The sequence below is a fragment of the Dama dama genome, chromosome 8 (assembly GCF_033118175.1).
Source record: "Dama dama isolate Ldn47 chromosome 8, ASM3311817v1, whole genome shotgun sequence".
NCBI classification, from domain to species: domain Eukaryota; kingdom Metazoa; phylum Chordata; class Mammalia; order Artiodactyla; family Cervidae; genus Dama; species Dama dama.
The window spans coordinates 19,590,863-19,601,775 of NC_083688.1; positions in this window are offsets into that span (position 1 = coordinate 19,590,863).

Consider the following 10,913-nt stretch of genomic DNA (forward strand, 5'->3'; position numbering starts at 1 on the left):
TTTGGAATTTTAATGCTTCTATATTAAAATAGTTACTACATGCTGCCATATTTTCTAACAGCATTTCTAACAGTATTTCCTAATGCATTTCCCACTCAACAATCCTGTGATTGTCTTTGTCTTTAAAATAAAGCTGAGATTCACCAGCAGAGCATTCAGCGCCCTCAACAATCTGATTTCAATTGACCCTTACAGCCAAATCCTCTGTCCAGAGCTCCAGAGGGACACATGACTATCAGAGAAGAGAGAGGCTGGAAATTAACACCATCACTGATAGGCTTCCCTGGTAGCTCAGTTGGTAAAGAACCTGCCTGCAATGCAGGAGACCCTGGTTCGATTCCTAGGTCAGGAAGACTGGCTGGAGAAGGGATAGGCTACCCACTCCAGTATTCTTGGGCTTCCTATGTAGCTCAGCTGGTAAAGAATCTGCCACGATGCGGAAGACCTGGGTTCGATCTCTGAGTTTGGAAGATCCCCTGGAGAAGGGAAAGGCTACCCACTCCAGTATTCTAGCCTGGAGAATTCCATGGACTGTATAGTCCCTGGGGTCGCAAAGAGTCAGACAAGACTAAGTGACTTTCATTCACTCACTCACTGGAGTAATAGTTAATCTTCATGGTACAAGCACTAGGTACTGAACACAGTACTAAGCACTTATAAATGTAACTGAGCAGGTTCTTAAGACTTCCTGGAACAGACCTCCACCCCATGTCCTCCACCTGTCTCTTGTATAGCAGAAAAGCTTTAGTCTCTCAGGCGTCCAAGAGTTAATGATTAGAAGGATGTGAACATGTAGGAACAAAAGATAGCAGTTGGATCAGGAGAACTGGTCACAATTTAAACAGTAGATCAGCCATATCACAGAGTCACAGAATCCTTAGTTCCTACCTGAAGGATATAGATAAGAGGGTCTGATGCACATACCTGAGTTCTGCAAACACTAAAACTACCACCAGAGGGAAAAGGCTAACTTCATGATGACCAGGCTGTAGCCATAACATAAGCTGCTCCATCCTGAGCAGCACGGAATCTGAGGCTTGCACAGTTCCAAGAACTGGCCTCAAGGAAATGGACACAGGACCAACCTTGGAGTTAAAGATCAACTGCACTTAAAACAAGCAAGATGACGCTGACCATCATGTGAGTTTCAGGATGACTGTTGGAGTTGACCGTGCTGTTCTGCACGTAGCCCCTGCCCACACTCCCCTGAAACTTCCTGATTTTCCCCTTTCCTGCTAATGGGGAATTTGAAGGTGGTTTGGGGGACACTAGTGCAACATCTCTCCAGGGTTGCCTACTTCCTAAATAAAGCATCTCTCTTTTCCATCAACCCTTGTCTCTTGAACATTGACTTTTGAGCAGAGCAGCCAAGCTTGAGTTTGATTCTGACTCCAGCCAGTGACAGAAACGAAACGGAGACAAAAGCAAGGAAACAGGCAGGACTCAGGCAGTAACACACGCGCGAAGGAACAGTGTCAGCAAAGCAATGGTGGCGAAGGCAGGGCAACACTAGATCACGCCTGTGACGCAGACCTTTTTCCTCCCATGAAAGAAACACCCCAGCCAATGGTCACACCTTGAACTTCGATACTCCCATACATCCCTTGTGGCTGTGCTTTCAGCTGGAAATGCCTTCTTCCACCATCAAAATTCTACTCATTTTTAAAGATGCCTTTTTTGTCCCATCTGTTTTGGTTATAGCTCCATGACATCCTAACAAAGGAAGGGAAGAATGAGAGCAGGGAAAATAGGAGGAAATGCTGTTGTCATAGGAGAGGCAGGAGAGACAGGAGTTAAGGTCTATTAGCACCACTGCCATCGTGAATGGCATTCTCACCACACACACACAAGGTAACTATGCAAGGTGATGGATGTATTAATTAACTTAATTATGGTAATCATTTCATAATATATGCATATACTAAATCACATCATATATCTTAACTATAAACAACAACTGATTTTTAAATTATATCTCAATAAAGCTAGAAAAAATATTTGTTCCAAGGAGATTGATATGTTAGGGAAAGATTTGAGTACAATGCAAATTTTGTATTTGCTTATGTGGGATTCTGTGCCTGACAAACACCAGGTAAATGCAAAAAGCTGCACCCAGCTAAAACACACATGCGCACACACATACTTCAAACAACCACCAGCTACCTGTGTGTCCTATGGGTTAAGAGCATCACTCATCCACACCTGCAAATACAACTTCCCCTCCCATTTTGGATACACCCTCTTGCACCACTCAACAATAACACAGGCTGCAATCTTTCTCAGGGCCACTTCCAAAAGCAAACTTTAGGTCTTTTTCAAGGTAAATTACCATATTTATTGTGCTTTCCTTGTGGCTTAGCAGTAAAGAATCCGCCTGCAGTGCAGGAGATGTGGACTTGATCCCTGAGTCGGGAAGATCCCCTGGAGAAGGGAATGGCTGCCCACTCCAGTATTCTTGCCTGGAGAATCCTATGGACAGAGGAGCCTGGTAGGCTACACTCCAGGGTCACAAAAGAGTAGGACATGACTTACTGACTAAACAAACAAAAGACCTGTTTATTATGGGATTTATACTTTTTAAACATATAACGTGTAAAACTGTGCACAATTTTTATTGTTTCAACTCTGTAAATAAGTCACTGATGAAGTTTTTGAGCGCTCTTCCCCAATCCCATAGCCCTGTGGTTTTTACTGCATGATCTTGCGGAGTGCCATGCTATGTAAGAACATCTATGTTGTGTTACAGCCGAACTGTGAGTACCAAAAACTATCTCAGCAGTGAGCACACCTAGCACCTAGATCTTGGATTCTAAATACAGATCTCCAATAAAAGAGCCAGACTCTTTGGAGAAATCACTGATTTCAGATCTGAGGCTGGGAAGGGATGAAACAGACCTTGAACATTTTGTGCTGGACCCTAAGTGAGTGCTCAAAAAACAGTGGAGGTATTTAAAAAGCTACAGAGGCCAGGTTGCAGGTATGGGCCCAGGTAAAATCTGGGACAGCTTGAGCATCAAAATAATGATAGTAACAGATTGTAATTCATTGAATAGAACAAGATTATTCTATTAACCCACAATGATATAAATGAATAAATGGAAGAATGCACATGTTCCACCCGGCCAGATGCTGCTGAATTGCTCTACAAAGTGGTGAGAGTGATTTACACTCTTACCCAACAGTGCATGACAATTTCAGTCACTCAGCATCCTAACTATTACTTGGTATCACTAGTCTTGAACATTTTGATCAACATGGGTATAAAATATACCACATTGTGGTTTTAATTGGCACCTTTTTTAATTAGAAGAGGTGGCAAGAATACACAGAAAAACTACACAAAAAAGATCTTCACAACCCAGATAATCACGATGGTGTGACCACTCACCTAGAGCCAGACATCCTGGAATGTGAAGTCAAGTGGGCCTTAGGAAGCATCACTACAAACAAAGCTAGTGGAGGTGATGGAACTCCAGTTGAGCTATTTCAAATCCTGAAAGATGATGGTGTGAAAGTGCTGCACTCAATATGCCAGCAAATTTGGAAAACTCAGCAGTGGCCACAGGACTGGAAAAGGTCAGTTTTCACTCCAATTTCAAAGAAAGGCAATGCCAAAGAATGCTCAAACTACCGCACAATTGTGCTCATCTCACACACTAGCAAAGTAACACTCAAAATTCTCCAAGCCAGGCTTCAACAATACATGAATCATGAACTTCCAGATGTTCAAGCTGGTTTTAGAAAAGGCAGAGGAACCAGAGATCAAATTGCCAACATCTGCTGGACCATCAAAAGGGCAAGAGAGTTCCAGAAAACATCTATTTCTGCTTTATTGACTATGTCAAAGCCTTTGACTGTGTGGATCACAATAAACTGTGGGAAATTCTGAAAGAGATGGGAATACCAGACCCTCTGACCTGCCTCTTAAGAAATCTGTATGCAGGTCAGGAAGCAATAGTTAGAACTGGGCATGGAACAACAGACTGGTTCCAAATAGGAAAAGGAGTACGTCAAGGCTGTATATGGTCACCATGCTTATTTAACTTATATGCAGAGTACATCATGAGAAACGCTCAGCTGGGGGAAGGACAAGCTGGAATCAAGTTGCCAGGAGAAATATCAATAACCTCGGATATGCAGATGACACCACCCTTATGGCAGAAAGTGAAGAAGAACTAAAGACCTTTTGATGAAAGTGAAAGAGGAGAGTGAAAAAGTTGGCTTAAAACCCAACATTCAGAAAACTAAGATCATGGCATCTGGTCCCATCACTTCATGGCAAATAGATGGGGAAACAATGGAAACAGTGAGAGACTTAATTTTTTCGGGCTCCAAAATCACTGCAGATGGTGACTGCAGCCATGAAATTAAAAGACGCTTACTCCTTGGAAGGAAAGTTGTGGCCAAGTTAGACAGCATATTAAAAAGCAGAGACATTACTTTGCCAACAAAGGTCTATCTAGTCAAGGCTATGGTTTTCCCAGTAGTCATGTATGGATGTGAGAGTTGGACTGTGAAGAAAGCTGAGCGTTGAAGAATTGATGCTTTTGAACTGTGCAGTTGGAGAAGATTCTTGAGAGTCTCTTGGACTGCAAGGAGATCCAACCAGTCCATCCTAAAAGAGATCAGTTCTGAGTATTCATTGGAAGGACTGACACTGAAGCTGAAAGTCCAATACTTTGGCCACCTGATGCAAAGGGCTGACTCACTGGAAAAGACCCTGATGCTGAGAAAGACTGAAGATGTGAGGAGAAGGGGGTGACAGAGAACGAGATGGTTGGATGGCATCACCAACGCGATGGACATGTGTTTGAGTAAGCTCTGGGTGTTGATGATGGACAGGGTGGCCTGGCGTGCTGCAGCCCATGGGATCGCTAAGAGTCAGACACGACTGAGCGACTGAACTGAACTGAACGGAGATGAGCTTCTCCTGTGTTGTTTTGTTCTCTGTAACCCCTCAATTTATATCCTCCTCGTACTTTATGTATCTATTGACCTATCACTTCCCCTAAAATATCTGTACCTTTATTTGTCTATCCACCTCTCTCTCTGCACATGAGTACACACACACACACACATATTATGAGGACGTGTGCATGCTCAGTCACTTAGTTGTGTCTCACTCTTTGCAACCCCATAGACTGTATCCTGCCAGGCTCCTCTCTATAGGGGATTCTGCAGGCAAGAATACTGGAGTGGGCTGCCATTTCCTCCAGGGGATCCTCCCAACCTAGGGACCCTATCTGTGCTCCTGCATTGGCAGGTGGATTCTTTACCACTGAGCCACTGGGAAGCCCTAACCATAAGGATGAATCTTCTTTATTCAGTCAACTGATTCAAATACAATTCTTTTCTAGAAATTCCTTCACAAATACACCCAGAAATAATGTTTTACCAGATATACAGGCATCCCTTAGACCAGGCAAGATGGTTAAAATGTCCTTTATCTATTTAGACTTTCCATTCATAAACCTAATATATTTTTCTCATTTCTTTTTGTGTGTGCTTCAACATTTAATAAATTCCTCCATAAAGATCCTTGCATATCATTAGATTTATTCAATGCTAAATTACAATTTTTGTTGCTCTTCGGAAGGTGTTCTTTTTTAAATTACATTTTCTATTCTATGAATAAGAAATTTCTTTTGCTGAATACTAATATTTTTAAGGGTTTTTTCCCCCTCCAGGATTTCCTATTACTTCTGGGATGCTTTGTCAATTTCCCAAATGGAGACATAATATATAGCATTTCCTAGGCTTATTTGACTAAAAGCTCCCTTTTAAAAGACTCTATATATCTAATTTGCTGTTTGTTAAGGGTGAGTGGATGACATAGTGTACATAAAATGTATCTAAGTACAGCATACTAAAAGATGGATCAGATTAGAACCGATCTCTTTCCTCTGAGAGGCTCTTACCAATCTGTGCGAGCAGAGGGGATGCCTGGCTGGCCTTGACTGAGACCGTCTAATGCTAAGCAGGAGAACTGCGTGCTCAGGCAGTCACACTGGGAAAACACAGTGTTTTATTACATAGTTCAGTTCTGATTCCATTTGTGAAGCAGAAGTGAATTTTGCTAAAACTGGAGAACAATCACGTTCCATGTATCCTCAGAGGTATTAAAAACAGGAAATAAGCATCTGCCATAAAAACTGGTCAAAAGAACAGGGAAGTGACTGCATCCCATGTGCCAAGCCCCCCGACGGACTATTTCACGGCCCCTGAGCAGAGCCAAGCATCAGACTTCCCTCTTCTCCTGAGTCCTCTCTATGGATACCTGTGGTTGTGGAAGTTGCAGTGGTGGCTGCACCAGCTGCAGATGCCACCAGGTCGGCTGCTGCCCCTGAGGCTGCAGCGCCCCTGGGGTCTGCTGCCGCTGCCGCGCCTGCAGCTGCAACTCACGCGGCTGTGGTGGTGGTGGGAAGGGCTGTTGCCAGCAGAAGTCAGAAGCAACGCTGCGGCTGGGGGCCAGCCCGGCTGCTGGTAGCATTGGCTAGAACTGGGCTTGTCTGTAGGTAAGTCTTTCCTACAACCCTCCCCGTCTCTCTTTCTGTGACCCAGAAGTCACTGGTGTGCACTCAAGGGCTGTAACTGGATATTTTCCTTTCTGTCACATCACAAACTATTTAATTTCCTAAGACCCTGCTACCGAGGTGAAAGCAAGGACTGGGCCAACAAGACACCCCAGCCACTGCCGACAATCCACATATTGACCAAACTTGGAAACTGAATCGTGGTCACGAACGCCTTTGCTTTTCTGAAATTCTGTGACATAACTTCAGGGCCCGCCCTTGTTCTCACTGTGCCCGTACATTACATGCCATTTCTTCTGTTTTCTTCTGCCTAGCAGTGCATACTGTTGAAAATGAAATCATACATAGAATAAGACACCATACATTGATGTTTAAACCTCTCTTTTTTTTTTCACTTTTATTAATTGTCTTGCTATGAAAGGACCTTCTCTAGTCTATAAATTCAGGCAAACCAAATAAAGCAAGCCTTGCTGGGAAGAATTTCCACAGTTGTCAGATTCACTTCTTTTACAACCACAGTTGCCCTGAGACGCATTATGGCAGAATCAGAAGCCGGTCTCAGGGTAGCCTGACTTGTCCATGTTCTGTCTCCTGATACCACTGTGACACCTCATTTCTTTGAAGTCAGTGAAAGTGAACATTGTAGTCACCAAGTCATGTCTGACTCTTTGTGACCCCATGGACTGTAGCCCGTCAGGCTCCTCTGTTCATGGAATTTTCCAGGCAAGGATACTGGAGTAGGTAGCCTTTCCCTTCTCCAGGGGATCTTCCCAACCCAGGGATCAAAGCTGGGACTCTGGCTTTGCAGCAGATTCTTTACCATCTGAGCCACCAGGGAACCCAGTTAAGTCCTTGGGGATGTTACTATCTTTCCAAAAATGTCTCCTTCTCTCCTTGGTTTGAAGGAAGATGAACCCAGCTTGAGTTGCTGCCACTCCAGAAAAACAGATGTTTTACCCTCAATCAGTCAACCCCATCCCTAAGGATATTCTTAAGACAAATGTCATACGTTTCTAAATCTGCCTTAAGTCTTTTCTTTTCAAATCTCAATTGGAAGTATATGGCGTTTGACATAAAAGGCTTATCACAGAGAGTTATTTTTGGAAGAGGTACTGAACAGCTCAGGCAGGTAGGCAGGCATCTGGCTCTTAGGTGGCAATGGCCTGATGACAGGTGTGTTGAGGTGGATTAGGAGCAGGTATTTTCAGGTGCTTCCAAAGCTCACTGACCCCAGGTTAGGCCTGCCCCTAAAGATTTAGGTCCTACTCTGTTTTTACTCTGGTACTATTCTTGGAATGGTGAACATGTTTTCATTTTGTATTTGACAGTTTCTGAAAGTGATTCTTCACCCCACTCTTATGAGAAGGATAAATACAGTCAGTGGGCCAGACAGAACTAAGATGTTGATGAAGGACCCACTCCCCTACTCTATTTATGCACATTAATATGCAAGAGGATGAAGATTTTTGAGATCTGTGTGATACAGGGATAAAAAGTCCCTGCATGAGTCTTTGCCAAGCCACACCAGGAACATACTATGAGTACCTGACTGGCAAGATCCAGGAAAATTCTCCTGGTGTGTAACTAAGGGAATGCAGGTCTAACTGAGAGAGAAAATGTCTATAAAATCAAAGGATTCAATGACTATACTTAGGTTTAGAAATGGGGGAGAATTCATCTACACTGACTTTTGTGCATTATCCTACATTTTTAGAAACTTAATCATCTACCTTGAAACAGGAAAACTTTCAATTCAGAGCAAAGAATGGCCTCTGGCCTTTAGAAGGACTCTCAGTATAGAAAAATCCATGCTCTCCACCATTGGCTTATCCCACCGTAGCATCACCCTGGTTCTTCATGTCTCCCACATGTACAACTGGAATCTTCGCTGCTTTCTCTGCTTTTGTGTTTCTCCTTGTCCACTGTAGACCTAAAAGTAACACTTAGGAGTCTGCTCATCAAAACCCTTAATAGATCAGAGGACAGTCTTCACTTCTGTTTTTCTTTTTTTGCAATAACCAACTACCTCAATTTTCTTAGCCTTCAGTAGAGTTAGAATATATTGGTCTATCTCAAGGTGTAACTCTTGAGCCAGCAGCATTGGCATCACATGGGAACTTATTAGAAGTTCAAATTCTCAAGACGGTCAGAGGGTGAAGCCAGTAATCTGTCTTCTAACAAGTCTTCCAGGAGATCCTGGTGCATGCTTGAATTTGAGACCTTTGGACTGTATCGGTATAGGGGAAGACGCTTTTTTCCACCTAGATTTGGAGAACTATCTCATAGTAATAGGAATCTAGTCAACTATTTCTATCTCATTTTTCCAGTGAATATTTTTTTAACAAAGAAGAAAATCTTTGGAAACTAAGGCTAGATGAAGAGTTCTTAGATTAGACACAAAAAACAAGAACAGTAAAACTAAAAATTGACAAATTGGATCTCATTAAAATTAAAAATGTTTGCTCTGGTAAAGACCTTGTTGAGAGGATGAGGAGACAAGCTACAGGCTTAGAGAAAATATTTATAAACCACATATCCAGCAAAGGATGTGTATCCAGAGTACATGAAGAATTCTTAAAACTCCATGGTTAGAAAACAACTAGCCACTTAGAAAATGGGCAAATGACATGAATAGGCAATTCACTGAACAGTATCTACAGATGGCAAATAAGCACACGGAAAGGTGTTCAACATCATTAGCCAATAGAGAGGTTCAAATTAAAACCGCAATGAGATATCACTATATACTTACCAGAATGACCAAAATAAAGAATAGTGACAACCCCAAAGCTGGCATGGATGCAGAGAAACTGAATCATTTGGTTAGCAATAATATAAAATGGTACAGGTATTCTGGAAAAGTATATGTTACAAAACCAAATATATGTTGATAATACAATTCAGCCATTGTACTCTCAGACATGTATCCCAGAGAAATGAAAACTTAAGGTTCACCAAAAAAAACCTATACATAAATGCTTATGGCAGCTTTATTCATAATAACCCAAAACTGAAAACAGCTCATAAGTCTTTCAACAAGTGAAGGGTTAAACAAGCTATGATAACAATATATCCAACACCGGAATACCACTCAGCCATAAAGGAGAGGGATACATGTAAAACTTGGATGATCTCAATGGAATAATGCTGCATGCAAAAGCCTAGCTCAAAAGGATATATACTGTATAATTTCATTTACATAACATTCTTTTTATTGGAGTATAATTGCTTTACAGTGTTGTGTTAATTTCTGTTGTACAACAAAGTGAATCAGCTATATACATATATCTCCTCCCTTTTGGGGGGGCTTCCCTCATAGTTCAGTTGGTTAAGAATATGCCTGCAATGCAGGAGACCCCGGTTCGATTCCTGGGTCGGGAAGATCCGTTGGAGAAGGGATAGGCTACCCACTCCAGTATTCTTGGGCTTCCCTTGTGGCTCAGCTGGTAAAGAATCCACCTGCAATGCTGGAGACCTGGGTTTGATCCCTGGGTTGGGAAGATCACTTGGAGAAGAGAAAGGCTACCCACTCCAGTATTCTGGTCTGGAGAATTCCATGGACTGTAAAGTCCATGCGGTCGCAAAGAGTCGGACGTGACTGAGTGCCTTTCACTTCACTTTCCTCCCCTTTGTACCTCCCTCCTACAGCCCCATTCCACCCATCTAGGTCATTATAGAGCACCAAGCTGGCTAGCAGGAACCTGCTATACAACATTCTTGAGATAATAAAAGCACAAAGATGGAGAACAGATTAGTGGTTACTAGGAGTCAGAGAGGAAGAGTGGGAAGGGAGTGAGTGTGACTGTAAAAGGATGACGTGAGGGGTCCTGGTGATGGAACTGTCATGTCTTCACTGCTGCGGTCACACACATCTAACCATGCAATAAAACTGCACAGAAATAAGTGCCCGTAAAACTGGTGAAAAACAAACACAGTCAATGTCATGTCAGTTTCTCAGATGTGATTCTGTACCATGCAGCTATGCAAGAAGTTCCTGTTGGGGGAAACTGGGTGAAGGCTGTTAGGACCTCTCTGCATTACTTCTTACAAGTGTGTGTGGACCTACAACTCTCTCCAAATAAAAAGCTTAATAAATAAATGTCACTCAGTTGTGTCCAACTCTTTGCAACCCCATGGACTGTAGCACAGGTTTCCTTGTCCTTCACTGTCTCCCAGAGTTTGCTCAAACTCACGTTCGTTGAGTTGGTGATGCCATCCAACCATCTCATCCTCTGTCACCCCCTTCTCCTCCTGCATCAGGGTCTTTTCCCAGCATCAGGGTCTTTTCCAATGCATTAGCTCTTCATTTCAGTGGTCAAAGTTTTGGAGCTTCAGCATCAGTCCTTCTGATGAATATTCAGGGTTGATTTCCTTTAGGAT